This window comes from Ambystoma mexicanum, chromosome 11, assembly GCF_040938575.1.
Source record: "Ambystoma mexicanum isolate Mex_15411 chromosome 11, UKY_AmexF1_1, whole genome shotgun sequence".
Classification (NCBI taxonomy): Eukaryota; Metazoa; Chordata; class Amphibia; order Caudata; family Ambystomatidae; genus Ambystoma; species Ambystoma mexicanum.
In genome coordinates this window covers 829,982,669-829,998,008 of record NC_090934.1, presented here as the reverse complement: position 1 = coordinate 829,998,008, position 15,340 = coordinate 829,982,669, and the positions used below count along the sequence as shown (strand labels likewise).

The 15,340-nt window shown below is 47.0% G+C and overlaps 1 protein-coding gene across 2 annotated transcripts in view; it reads left to right on the top strand.

Moving 5' to 3' along the window:
* The window catches only part of USH1C (USH1 protein network component harmonin), an 844,250-nt gene that overhangs the window by 434,163 nt on the left and 394,747 nt on the right, over nucleotides 1–15,340 (top strand). The window lies entirely within an intron of this gene.

The following is a 15,340-nucleotide window of genomic DNA, read 5'->3' as shown; positions in this document are numbered from 1 at the left end:
AACGCGAAAGTATTTCCTATCAAAAAGAAAAATATGAGAAAACAAATATGCCAGAATGTCATCCATATAGTAGGACCACATACTATCATATGTGTGGAGATATTATGATTATGGTGAATTTGGTATTTGATTTGTTAATACAATGACCTAAAGTTGGGCTTACACTGCAGGCATGCCTTAAACTCTTACATGTAGCAGAACTTGGTTTGCAGGCACACTGTTATAGTGATTAAGACCCTGTATCCCCAGTGCACATATCAAAAGATCTCCATACTTCTAAAAGAAGTCAGTGAAGAATGCCATATCTTAAAATAACGACATGATAATTACAGAATGCCACATCCATGAAAGGACTGAGAGGCCACCATGACTGGGGTGAAGATTTGCCTCATCATGTGATTGGAAACATCACAGATCAGCACAGATCTGAGACCTTTCCCTTAGTTTCCAGATCTCCACTTTTTCCATAAATTGCTTATGCTCAAAATGTGTTCTGACCGTCTCTTTACCTGATGCCCTTCTCTTGTTTCTACTTAACTATTTTCTCGCACGCTTCCCTCACAGACTCCACCCATGGGTGCCCCCCGCTCGGTTCCTGTGTCCCATGGCACATCCTGTAAAAGTATCCCCAATGGTTGTGATCCCTAACCTCCTTTCTCTTGTTTTCTTACATTCTTCTTTGTTGTTCTTATACAGGCGTGCACCATTACACCGTAGGGTTGCTATGCTAGGTCCATATTATTTCTCTGTTGCTTTGTTTTTTACTTTGCCACCTCCCACTAGTTCACCTGTGTAGCTGATTGCAGCCAGTCCTCGTACTTGAGACAAATTGTGCATTGTTTAAAATGCCTAACCTTAAATGGCCCAGAGAGTCACACTTTGGCTGAAGCACCAATCTCCTTAACTGTTCAAGAGATTAGAGCGTGGATGTCCATGTCCCCAGGAGTCTGTAAGGATTGCTAAAGATATGGATTTCCAGGTCCTAGCGACACATGTGCCTTAAGCAGCCCAGCAGTACGGTATGAATTCCTGCTGCAGTCAAAGGCATCCACCACCTTTCCAAACACTCAATTTTTGTTGTCTGTTTCCTGATTATCATCTCATCGTATAGAGAATAAAGACCCCTATGCCTGGTTGTGCATATGCTATTGCCCATGTGTAAAATGTGAAGCATTTGCTGCACAGGAAGGGAATATCTTCATGACTCGTAGGTGGTGAGCAGAGAATCTAAATGGGCTGTAATGGGGTCTTCTATCTCGCACTACTGATCATTTTTTATTGTCCTTCTGCAGGTCCCCTTAGGAGTTACATTTCAAAACGTTTAGGTTTAAGTCCCTCTGCTACCGCTAGTACACCCTTGCACCACAACCTTATTTCATGCTTCTGAACCTCTCCTTTATTTTCACTCTGTATTTTCGCTCTGTGTGCCCTCCCCTCTTGCCTTCTTTCTTCTGACCCTGCAGCATACACACATCCTGTGCCTCACATTCACTGATTCAAATAGCTCATGCTACATATTTGCTTCCCAGGTTTACTTAAAGATCATTGATTTTTTTTGTTACCTGCTCACTGATGCTGAAATGTTCCTTTTGCATACTTTTCAAGTACTGCAGTGTATATTCATGTCGTCACTGCCTTATCCCTGTGGATAGCTCGTGTGGTAAATGCTCGCCTCTATGCTGTGTCATTCAGCATGCTGCAATTTAGAATCCTGGCAGTGCAAACTCAGACCTTCCTCCTTCCACAGCATACAATATATTGTGGCCATTAAATTGGCCAATACTAGCCAATAATGTCACAGTTCTTCGAAGTGAGCAGAATCCAACATCAGTTGTATTAAAAAAAAACCTGGTAGTGTTAACAAGGGGGTTGGGCAGCCCTCAAATTCTGAATATAAAGAGGTGACCTTCTAACAGTCACACAGGACGCCCTGACAAATCGGAATTTTCTGATGGATAAATTACAAACGTTTTCAAAATATTACCGGATTAAAGATGAATTGGACCAAATCTAAGATAATGCCTCTGTCTTCCTCATGTAACAAAAACCTATTTGACAACACATGGAAATGTGTGTTCTGTCCTAGAAAGATGAGCAATCTGCGTATGTGGTTGTGGGCAGAGGTTTTGTAGAGGATGCAACTTAATTGTGTTGACCTTCTACCCAAACCCAAGTGTGACCTGGAAAAATGGATGATTTGGAAATTAGCACTCTGGGTCAAGATGATCAGGGAAAAGCGTAAAGGTGAACATTGCACCAAGCACAAATTACATCTTTTCCCATGCTGTCCTTCCAAACTCTGAGTCATGTATTCATTGATTTGGATAGACCAATAAAAAACATTCCTCTAAGATAAAAAAAGTCTCAAAGATTAGTGTTAAGAACATTGCAACTGTCCACACTGGTGAGGTGAATAAACCAATGAAGCCCGTGTGGAGTTAAGGGCGCGCTGTTGACTGCTGTGTGGCTGGGAAACTGCTTTTTCTTACCTTGAGACTCCTCGCCAGGCTGATTGTCATCACCCGCTCCGATTCGCGTAAGCCTGTCAGCTGACAGCAGTTGAGGCGAGCGGGTCTTGGAAACAGAGCTTGCTGCATCGTCACGTGACTGGTGTCACATGCCACTCATAGGCGACTCCCCCTGAACAGTGCTTTAAAATCACAACAGCGCAGCCCTTGTGGCATGAAGCCCGCGTGGAGTTTAGGGCGTGCTGTTGACTGCTGTGCGGCTGGGAAACTGCTTTTTCTTACCTTAAGACTCCTCACCAGGCTGATTGTCATCACCCGCTCCGATTCGCGTAAGCCTGTCAGTTGACAGCAGTTGAGGCGAGCGGGACTTGGAAACAGAGCTTGCTGCATCGTCACGGGCCTGGTTTCACGTGCCACTCATGGGCCACTCCCCCTGAACAGTGATTTAAAATCACAACAGCGCGACCCTTGCGGCGTGAAGCCCGCGTGGAGTTAAGGGCGCGCTGTTGACTGCTGTTTGCGGCTGGTTCCGGCATTTCCAGTGGTAAGTGCCTTATAATCTGAGGTTGAAGGCATATTTGGTATAACATATCTGCACTTTAAAACTACCTATGGAACCTACTAAACCCCGAACTAGGTTACAGGGCAAGTTAGAGGAATTTACAGCCCACATGATTAAAATCCCCAATTACCAAGTGTCACCTGGGGAATTCTTGTCTAAATCTACTCTAATAGGGAGAAAATAAAGAACCTAGAAGCACTGAAGATTGAAAGCAAATACTAAATATAGAAGCCATATATAAAAAAGTGAAATCCACTCTACTGTCGCCTGGAAAATTCCATTAATCTAAACAAGATATTCTGATATCAAATCAGATACCAGAATTGAATAAAACAAGCCAAGATAATATTCCAAAGTCCATGAAGCAGAATGTTTCTTCTGAGGTCGTTCCCATGCTCCAAAACAGTTCCCTATCGAAACCTCAGCAAAAGGCCATAGTTAACAACACGCAGGACATTCTGGCAATGGCCCACACAATTCCTTCTGCTCCTGCCTTACCGTCGGTACAATCCATAATTAAAACATCTCAAAAAACATTAGAAGAAGATATTTGCTTTACACCATCTCTCCAAGATCGAGCAAAAGTAGCAAAACTACACTGGCAGTCAACATATCTACCTACTGTCTCAAGAAAAAATGATTATAATAAACCCATGGCAGTTCGAATTATTCGTCTTTTTCTTGATATTACTGAGATAGACGCCATCATGGACTCCCAGGAAAAAAGAAATTAAGTCTTTAGTGGAGTTTTTACGCCTAAGCCATCAGGAAAAAATGATGCATCTACACCAATCGTACCTTTAAGAACATTTTCTCCCATGAAAGAAAGCACAACGCTCCTCACCGAACTGTCACCAAACCATAAAACGGAGGATATTCACAGGCCGAAAATCTCCACGCAAGCGTGCGAATCGCAACGCAAGTGCAAAAGCCGCGCACATCGATTCATGGAAGTCAGTGCGCGTGTAAATACTGGGATGGGCGCCAAACTCCTGCGTGGCGCACACGTCATCAAACGGTATGCGCACAGCGAAAGCGCACATAGCGTGGTGCACACAACAAAAGTAGGTGGAACACGGAGCGTAACACATGGAATGGGGAACAACGCGTGAAAATGTGGGCGTTATGGGGGAAGTACAGGAGGCAAACGCCCACACGCGTGCCTACAACACATATTCATGGAATCGAACAGGGGAAACGCGTGCGCCAATAAAGACGTGCTAATCCGGAAACACGTACGCCAGCAGGAAGCAGGTGTACGCGGACCCGCGCAGCATCAAAGTGCGCGCAACAACAAACAAGCTCAGACGCTACGATGAATATACCGTTCCTCGCAGCAGTGGTCGTGAGACACCGCAGGAGGAGGAGGATAGTCCGGGCCAGAATTTTGACACCCAGGTCCAGCCTTTTTGGGATGCATGATGACCAAGTGTATGGGAGGTACAGGTTTCCACCTCACATAATACTCGACCTGGTGAGTGAGTGGGAGGATGACCTCACATCACCCACCCTGTGCTCTCAAGCACTGATCCCCTTAGAAAAGGTGCTCAATGTACTGCACTTCTTGGCCACTGGTTCATTTCAGCGGACAAATGCCATAGTGGGGGGGGGGGGGTGTCACAGGCCATGCAGTCACACTGCCTACACCAGGTGTTGGCCATCATGACTGCACACCCATCAGTCCACAGGCACATATACCTGCCCAGAACACCTGCAGAAAGGCAGGCTGCCGTCCAGGATTTTTATGGGGTAGCACACTTCCCCAAAGTGCTAGGTGCCATTTATTGCACCCATGTGGCTCTACGTCCTCCCAGGGCAACTGAGCACATCTATAGAAACCGGACGCACTGGCATTCCATCAACGTGCAGGTAGTATGTGATGCCAAGGGAATCATCACCTCAGTATATGCCAACTATCCAGGGTCCACCCATTACAGTTTAATTTACAGAATGTCAACCCTAAACCGGGACCTAGAAGCTGGGCGGCATGGCGATACATGGCTGCTTGGTGAGTATAAATGCCTCTGCACATGCATGCATGTCAGATACTGAGTAATGTCAAAACCCCACTAATGATACCCATCATCACCTCCCCAGGGGACAGTGCCTACCCTCTGAGTACCCACCTGATGACGCCAATTCGGATCCCCACCACACCACCCGAGTTAAGATATAACGCAGCCCATATTGCAACCCGGGGTATAGTGGAGTGCACATTCGGAGTGCTCAAGTCACGCTTTCGCTCCCTTGACCGCTCTGGTGGGCAGCTGCTATGCGCGCCCCCAGTAGTGTGCAGGATCATAGTGGCAGCATGTGTCCTGCACAACGTTGCAACCAGCCGGGGCCTGCCAGTGGACATGGTGGTGCCCCCACATCCCCAACCACATGCACGGCCGCTGTGCATGGGAGGGGAAAGGGCATGTGGTGAGGCAGCCCGTACGCAGCTGGTGGCTAATTACTTCACCTAAAATCACACCCCTGTGGAGTGCACACAGCCCTGGTACATACCAGCTGACAATCAATGATGATGACATAAGGGACAGTCAACTGTCACAACCATACCAGCCTGAGATTGGTCACCTGGAAGTGTTACATTGTGTGCATCCCTACCTACCTAAAGACAACCAATGCTGTGTCACAAAAAGACATACATTTATGCTGCATGAATGACTACCTCCTTGCAAAATAGACCATGAAAACAGCGCCATGTCACCCAACCCCTCCCCATATCCGCTACCCAACACACCATGGCATGTCATGCAATGTGAAAGCAAACAAAGGAATGCACAACACATGACACAAGTGTCACAAAGTGCACTGTCCCAAATGGAAACAGGCCACAGACAATATGCTCCCAGTAATCAATAACAAACAGCACACATGACCAAATACCAGCAACACAATACAGCAACACAGGATGAAACATTCCCAAAATATGACAGTACCAAATCAAAGTAGTGCAAGTTTTACAACCTGAATAAGCCAGCACATCCACCCCTTCCAACTGCAGAGTGTTGACGTCAGGCAAATGTGTCAGTGTACTACATACAACATGAACTGCATCCGCAAAGGAGACGGCCTTGTGAAGACATGAAGAAGGTACCTGTGAATAAGGAGGAAGACATGTATGCACAAGCACATATCAATACACCATGCAGTGTTCAATACAACAACAATCCCTACTAGGGATGTACACACAGTTTTGACTACAGACTGCCCACACAGCTCATGGGAGCCCAATGTCACCGTGTAAGTCACTCTCACTTGGTCACACCCTTTGCAAACCCATGGAAAGGGAAGCAGGAGGGGTGTGTTTGTCAGGAACCCAAGCATCAAACCCAAACACAGGACAAGCCTGCATGTGCCCAGCTCGAATATACAGTGGATGCCCATGGGAGCCACACAAGGCAACACACTGTAAAAAAAAAAAAAAGAAACAAATAAGGCCATGTGGGGCCGGGGGGGAGGGAGCTCCCAGGAGGTTCGAGGACAGGGTGCACACCAACACCCACCTGCGTGGATGTTGCGAAAAAAAATATCTGTATGGGCTCATGGCCTGCACGGCTACGCTATTGTGGGAGAACTGCTGCTGTCGCTCTCTTCACCCTCTGCTTCTGCATCAGGAGGTGGTGGTGCTATGGGAGGCAGCCCACACAAATCCCTGGTATGGTCCTCCATGGCAGCAAGCATGCAGGTGTTGAAGGTCTGATTCTGGAGAATGATAGTGCGGAGATCCCCATGCAGCACCTCACGGGTTGCCTGCATTTCTGCACGCATGGCCTCGCATGATGCTCGGATCTCCTCCCGAGTTGCCTGAAGCTCAGCTGAGAGTGAACGTGTGAGCTGCTCCAGCTTCTGTTCTGACCTTAAATTTCGGGAAGCCTCAAGTTCACTTAGAGTCTGCCTGAGGAACTGGAGTTCTAACCTCAGGGCTTCCCTGTGGCCCTGTGACTCTACAGAAATGGCTTCCTGCAGAGTCTCCAGTGCCGCCCGTCGGTCCCTGTTGGACGCCAACATATCTTCCATGTGTGATTGGCAAATGGAGTCTGTTGCCTGCTGTTGTTGCTCCATCTGCCTTTCAGGGGGGAGAATGGAAGTGGCCACCCTCTCCATTGCCTGAGCCATCATTTCAACTGATGCTCCCTGTTGTGCTGCTATACCGTACATGGAGTTTTCCCATACAGTATTCCTTGATGGTGCAGGGCCACCGTGTCGGCGGGCACCACACCTGTTTGGGGAAAGGCGTTCTGCACCTTGCTGTGCCGGCACTGCCTGAGGCTGCAGGACTGCATTCCCCCTCTGATCTGCTGGCCCAGGAACAGGATCAGATGTTGTGGAGTGTGACCCTGCATCTGTAACCGCCAATGGCAGAGTTACCATCACTGACATCCCCATAGAGGGTTCTACCCTTGGTGCAGGTGGGTTGGACAGAACAGAATCCCTGCCAGAAACACTCACCTGCGACAGCACATAAGTCTCATCATCCGATTCAGCACCTGAATCATAGAGGTCTGGGGAGGTGCAACCAGAGACACCCCTGAACAGTATGGTCTGCAATAAGATTGGGTTTTCACCCACTTCCACTGGTGCCCGGTCGTGCCTGAAAATTCCTCCTGGGTCTGCACCATCTCCTCTACCTCAACAGCATCAAGTGCGTCATCACCTGCAAAAACATGAAAGACAACAAATGGAAACAGGCATGAGCACCAGAGCACACACATAGGCCTGACAAGCCAGAGATCCAGTACATGATTTACACATGTCCCACATGACAATAACCCTGGCATGCATGCACTGTCAATGAGTTGGAAGGGGAGGCAAAAAGCAGACACTGAGGACACCAACGTGGAAAAGCAACACATTTGCTGCATGCTGGGTAGCACTGGCATCCCACATTATGTTATTAAATGGAATTACGACTGTAATTTCGATACTGTTTTTAACAAAATGTGAATAATCTCACCTTGACAGATCGAGTAGACCGCCAGAGAACAACCAAGTGCAGCCGTGAAAGCTACCCTAGGACAGCCCTGTCCTCTCCGACCCGGAGTGGGATTAACCAGGGGAGAGAACAGGGTCGCCAGGGAAACCCTCGATGGGGAAGAAAACCCTGGTAGAATCTGGAAGTGTTGTGGATCCGGATGGTTGATGAATGTCTTCTATGAGTGTCTGTGGAAGCTGGGCAGGAAAGCTTCGTCTGGATGAACAAAGGAAAATGGTCAGAGTAGTTGTGTAAAGAAGGGAATGGGAAGTGGAAATTAAATGACACAGTAAAAGGGTTCTCACCAGCGGAGTGAAGGAGAGGATGATTGATTTAGGGCTTCGAAGGAGAAGAGATCGGAAGATGAGAGCTCTAAAAGAAATAATACTTGGGTCAGAATCTGAATCGGGAGAGACAGAACGGAATTCTGAATTTATGGCACTTACAGCTATCGGGTGTTTAAGCAAGGATGAAATCAGGGTTGGCGTAATCGTGACGCCGATGGATATCTGGGCTCGATGAGAAATCCTGAGAGATAGCGAGACCGGAATGGGAGCGAGGGTCTGGAGATGACAGCTTGAGAGACAAAAAGGTTACAGGGTTAGTCGAAAAGTCAAATAGTAGAGGCTGAGATATTGAAATCCCTAGAGGCGAACTCACGGAGCGTCTGTAGAAACAGAAGCGACGCGAGGAGTTGCCGGCTTCCGTGTTAGATAAAGGATCACGTGAGCAGGCCGGAACGTCTCGGAGAAACGTGAAGAGTCTAGACCGCTTCCTTCAGAATGGAAGTCATCTTGAGAAGGATTCTCGGGAGTCGCGTAGAGAAGAGTACCACACAACCGATTGCGAGCCCATAGCGACCTCCTCCCACAATGTGTAACAGTATACCCCCTCCTCCTGGGGGGAGAACCCGGTTTACCTGGGTGAAAAAGAAAGACCGTCGAATCAACTTAGGAGCATGAACTCCAGAAGCCGGTTCCCAGGATCGTTCAGCAGGTGAGTAGCCTTTCCAATCTACCAAAAACTGCAATTTACCCCTCCTGTAACGAGAGTCACAAATATTGGCCACTTCATATTCAGAACCAGTAGCAGTGAAGACCGGAGGCGGAGGAGGGTTCCCCGATCTCTGAAAACGGTCCGGAACGACCAATTTGATTTGAGATAAATGGAACACTGGATGAATCCGAGACCAGGAAGTCGGTAGGGCGAGTCTGATTGCAGCAGGCCCAACCCAGGATAAGACTTTAAAGGGTCCAAAATATCTAGGAGATAATTTAGAAGGTACAAGATGCCAGGGAAGGAATCGGGATGCCAGCCAAACAGAATCTCCCGGGATGATAGTAGGGGCTGCCTGACGATGCTTGTCTGTGTTCCTCTTAGCCCGATCTTGAGCCTCTTGAAGTGACAGTCTGGCTAGCTTCTGACCCTCTTGAATATCCGAGAGAAGACTGTCAACCCCAGGGCAACAGGAAGCAGGAATAGAAACGGTAGGTACAAATGAAGGGTGATACCCATAAGAACAATGAAAAGGACTGGTGTGAAGTGCAGAATGCTTGGCGTTGTTGTAGGCGAACTCCGCAAATGGGAGCAATTCGACCCAATTGTCCTGGGCTGCTGAGATGAAACATCTCAAATATCCTTCCAAAGTTTGGTTTAATCTTTCCGTCTGCCTGTTAGTCTGGGGGTGGTATCCGGAACTTAAGGCTCTCTTGATTCCCAGAATGTGACATACCTTCTGCCAGAAAAGAGAGGTATGTTGGGGGCCTCGATCCGATACAATGGTATCTGGGAGTCCGTGTCGAGAAAAGATTTCGGAAAGAAATATCTTTGCCATATCCGCTGCTCCAGGAAGTTTCACTAACAGGGTAAAATGTGCCAGTTTGGTAAAGTGATCGATGGTGACCATGATAGTGGTTTTATTCTCAGAAGAAGGTAGGTCCGAAACAAAATCGGTGGAGATTATCTGCCAAGGTCGGTCAGGAATAGGCATTCTTGAAAGTAAGCCCAGAGGAGACATCCGAGGAGACTTAGACTGAGAGCAAATTGTGCAGGCTGCAACATAATCACGGATGTCTGCCTTTACTTCCGGCCACCAAAAATGTCGTTGAACAAGCTCAAAGGTTGAGGCGTATCCTCGATGGCCAGCTGCTCGGGAGTCGTGACACATTTGTAGAACTTCTTGTTGTAGTGAAGGAGTGGGAATCAGAACCCGAGCTCCTCGAAAATAATGGCCCCTCTCTTCAGTGAGCTGATGGTTAGAGGCGATTTCTACACATAGGAGTTTGTTCTGATTAGTGGCAGTCAGTACTTCTTGAAGAAAATCAGTTAGGACTGCGATAAATCGTGCTGTGGGGAACATCCTTTCAGAACAGAAATTAGAAGTTGGAGAATCTTTTCGAGAAAGAGCGTCGGCCCTTAAGTTATGTTTTCCAGGAAGAAAGGTGAATTCGATCCGAAAGGGAAGAAAGAAATAGGCCCAGCGAGCTTGTCTACTGTTGGTGGTCTGGGCATTCTGGAGTACTCTGAGATTTTGGTGATCGGTTCGGACTTTGACAGGAAAAGAAGATCCCAACAGCAGATGCCTCCACTCTTCGAAAGCCCGCTTAATAGCTAAAAGTTCCTTCTCAAGAACTGAATAATTCAGTTCTGCTGCGTTGAATGTCCTAGACAGATACGCGACGGGTCTTTCTTCCCCCCTGGTCAGAGAGTTGTAACAGCACAGCTCCCATTGCGTATTGAGAGGCATCAGTCTCCACGATAAATGGCTTGGTCTGATCAGGGGTGATCAAAATAGAGGCAGAAGTGAAAATTTCTTTCAGAGTTTGAAAGGCACTTTGGGCTGCTTCGTTCCAGAAGAATGTGACGTTCTTCTTTAGTAATTGTGTAATGGGCAGATGATTTCAGAAAAACAGGGGATACATTTCCTGTAGAAATTTGCAAAGCCTAGAAATCTCTGAATGTCTTTAACACAGGAGGGAATGGGCCAATCTAAGACTGCGGACACTTTCTTTGGATCCATAGATATGCCCAGGCTAGATAACACGAAACCTAGGTATGTAACTTGCTCTTGATGGAATACACACTTTGAGGCTTTGCAGTAGAGATGGTTTGATTGGAGTCGACGAGAACTATGTTAACATGATTGATATGGTCTTTCGGGTTGGAGGAATAAACAAGAATATCGTCCAGGTATACGATTACGAAATGAAACAAGATGCCAGCGAACAAGTGATCCATGAATCGTTGGAACGCTGCTGGTGCATTCACTAGACCAAACGGCATCACATGATATTCAAAGTGTCCGAACGGGGTGCGAAAAGCTGTTTTCCATTCGTCCCCAGCAGCTATTCTGATGAGGTGGTAGGCTCCTCTGAGATCGAGTTTAGTGTACACAGAAGCCCCCAGGACTGCCTCTATAATGTCAGATATTAAAGGCATGAGGTACTTATCAGGAATAGTAATCTTGTTGAGACCTCTGTAGTTGATGCAGGGGCGGAGTTCCTCAGAATCTATTTTGGGAATAAAAAAAAGAGAAGCTCCCGCAGGGGAGATTGAATCAGAGATTAGACCATTGCATAAATTGGCCTGAAGATAGTCTTTTAGGACTGCCTTTTCCTTTTGGGACAAAACATACATTCTGCCAAAGGGAATGGGTTGTTCTGGAAGAAGCTTGATATGACAATCGTCCCTCCTATGAGGAGGTAGAGTGGGAAATATGGGATTCTCAAAAACTGACTGAAACTTTCGATGACACAGAGGGATGATCTCTAGATGGTTTATGGTGGGCCCGGTTGGGAAGTTTGACACTTCAGTCGGAATGTGAACACCCACTGACTCCTGGGACAACCAATGATTTACACAGAACTCAGACCCTAGGAATAAAGTACCCGCTGACCAGTTAATATAAGGGTTATGGAGTCGTAACCATGGGAGACCCAAGATAACAGGGAAGTGAGCAGCTTTAATAAGGTCAAAAACCAAAGTTTATTTATGATTGGCAACCATACAAGTAATCGGTTCGGTCTGTTCCTTGATCGGGCCGGAGCTCAATGGACTTCCATCCACTCCTTGGATGGGAGTAATGATGGATTTGGAAACAAGTTGTATCTCGTGTTTCGTGGCACAATCATTGTCCATGAAATTACCTGCGGCTCCACGGTCAATCAAGGCTGGTATGCCCGCTAACACTCGTTCTGAAAGAATCATGGATAGAGATACCACCACCATGGTTTGGCAAGTAGCTGTGTCAAGTGACATTCCCATTCGATATGGGGAAATAGGATTTGGAGCCACTACCGTTCTTCCCCTTTAGGTAGGGCTTTGAAGTTTCCCGATTTAGAATTTGGGGTACGTCGTGGAGGAACCAAGTGACAATCCTTCAAAACATGTAGTGAAGAACCACAATACATGCACAGTCTACCGGTCTTTCTTCTTTCTCTTTCAGAAGCGGATAGTGGTCCCCTCACAGCTCCAATCTGCATGGGCTCTTCATTTTGGACGTGTGGTTTATTTCCTGTCGGATAATATTCACTAAAGGATCGGGTACTCTTGCTCTTTTTCCGTTCATAGGATCGCTCCTGCAACCGGTACTCAATTTGCATGGTTAGCGTTATCATGTCTGCTAGGTTGGCTGGGCGAGGAACTTTAGAAAATTCGTCTTTCAGCTCGTCTGTTAATCCCCTACGAAAAAGAGTAAGAAAACCCTCATCCGGCCATCCTAATTCAGAAGATAACTGCTTAAATTGGGTGATATACCCTAATAGGTCCTTTCCGCTCTGTTTTAGGTCAAGGAGTCTTTCCTGAGAGGATACAGTGATTTCTTTCCTCCCAAAATAGGATTTTAGACTGTTAGAGAAAGCAGTATAAGAATCAAGGATTACATTGTTTGAGGTAACCAAGGGCGTGGCCCATGCCAACGCGGGCCCAGGTAAGTGAGAAATCACAAACCCCACCTTATCTTTGTCCGTTGGGACAAAACGAGGTTTAAGTGTAAACTGGACAGTACAGCTATCAAGAAATTCTTTGAGCTTGTAAGGGTCGCCATCATACATTATAGAGTGTAATGTGGACGGGGGAGTATCAGAAAATGCTCTAGCAACTTGTTGTCGTAATTGTACATTGTCTTGCTTAAGTGATTGTACCTATAAAGACATGGCCTGCATAGCGGCCATTAATTGCTGCATTTGTTGTTCCATAATGGTCTTCGTCTGTCAATATTTTTTGACGTCGCTTACTGTTATTAAATGGAATTACGACTGTAATTTCGATACTGTTTTTAACAAAATGTGAATAATCTCACCTTGACAGATCGAGTAGACCGCCAGAGAACAACCAAGTGCAGCCGTGAAAGCTACCCTAGGACAGCCCTGTCCTCTCCGACCCGGAGTGGGATTAACCAGGGGAGAGAACAGGGTCGCCAGGGAAACCCTCGATGGGGAAGAAAACCCTGGTAGAATCTGGAAGTGTTGTGGATCCGGATGGTTGATGAATGTCTTCTATGAGTGTCTGTGGAAGCTGGGCAGGAAAGCTTCGTCTGGATGAACAAAGGAAAATGGTCAGAGTAGTTGTGTAAAGAAGGGAATGGGAAGTGGAAATTAAATGACACAGTAAAAGGGTTCTCACCAGCGGAGTGAAGGAGAGGATGATTGATTTAGGGCTTCGAAGGAGAAGAGATCGGAAGATGAGAGCTCTAAAAGAAATAATACTTGGGTCAGAATCTGAATCGGGAGAGACAGAACGGAATTCTGAATTTATGGCACTTACAGCTATCGGGTGTTTAAGCAAGGATGAAATCAGGGTTGGCGTAATCGTGACGCCGATGGATATCTGGGCTCGATGAGAAATCCTGAGAGATAGCGAGACCGGAATGGGAGCGAGGGTCTGGAGATGACAGCTTGAGAGACAAAAAGGTTACAGGGTTAGTCGAAAAGTCAAATAGTAGAGGCTGAGATATTGAAATCCCTAGAGGCGAACTCACGGAGCGTCTGTAGAAACAGAAGCGACGCGAGGAGTTGCCGGCTTCCGTGTTAGATAAAGGATCACGTGAGCAGGCCGGAACGTCTCGGAGAAACGTGAAGAGTCTAGACCGCTTCCTTCAGAATGGAAGTCATCTTGAGAAGGATTCTCGGGAGTCGCGTAGAGAAGAGTACCACACAACCGATTGCGAGCCCATAGCGACCTCCTCCCACAATGTGTAACAGTATACCCCCTCCTCCTGGGGGGAGAACCCGGTTTACCTGGGTGAAAAAGAAAGACCGTCGAATCAACTTAGGAGCATGAACTCCAGAAGCCGGTTCCCAGGATCGTTCAGCAGGTGAGTAGCCTTTCCAATCTACCAAAAACTGCAATTTACCCCTCCTGTAACGAGAGTCACAAATATTGGCCACTTCATATTCAGAACCAGTAGCAGTGAAGACCGGAGGCGGAGGAGGGTTCCCCGATCTCTGAAAACGGTCCGGAACGACCAATTTGATTTGAGATAAATGGAACACTGGATGAATCCGAGACCAGGAAGTCGGTAGGGCGAGTCTGATTGCAGCAGGCCCAACCCAGGATAAGACTTTAAAGGGTCCAAAATATCTAGGAGATAATTTAGAAGGTACAAGATGCCAGGGAAGGAATCGGGATGCCAGCCAAACAGAATCTCCCGGGATGATAGTAGGGGCTGCCTGACGATGCTTGTCTGTGTTCCTCTTAGCCCGATCTTGAGCCTCTTGAAGTGACAGTCTGGCTAGCTTCTGACCCTCTTGAATATCCGAGAGAAGACTGTCAACCCCAGGGCAACAGGAAGCAGGAATAGAAACGGTAGGTACAAATGAAGGGTGATACCCATAAGAACAATGAAAAGGACTGGTGTGAAGTGCAGAATGCTTGGCGTTGTTGTAGGCGAACTCCGCAAATGGGAGCAATTCGACCCAATTGTCCTGGGCTGCTGAGATGAAACATCTCAAATATCCTTCCAAAGTTTGGTTTAATCTTTCCGTCTGCCTGTTAGTCTGGGGGTGGTATCCGGAACTTAAGGCTCTCTTGATTCCCAGAATGTGACATACCTTCTGCCAGAAAAGAGAGGTATGTTGGGGGCCTCGATCCGATACAATGGTATCTGGGAGTCCGTGTCGAGAAAAGATTTCGGAAAGAAATATCTTTGCCATATCCGCTGCTCCAGGAAGTTTCACTAACAGGGTAAAATGTGCCAGTTTGGTAAAGTGATCGATGGTGACCATGATAGTGGTTTTATTCTCAGAAGAAGGTAGGTCCGAAACAAAATCGGTGGAGATTATCTGCCAAGGTCGGTCAGGAATAGGCATTCTTGAAAGTAAGCCCAGAGGA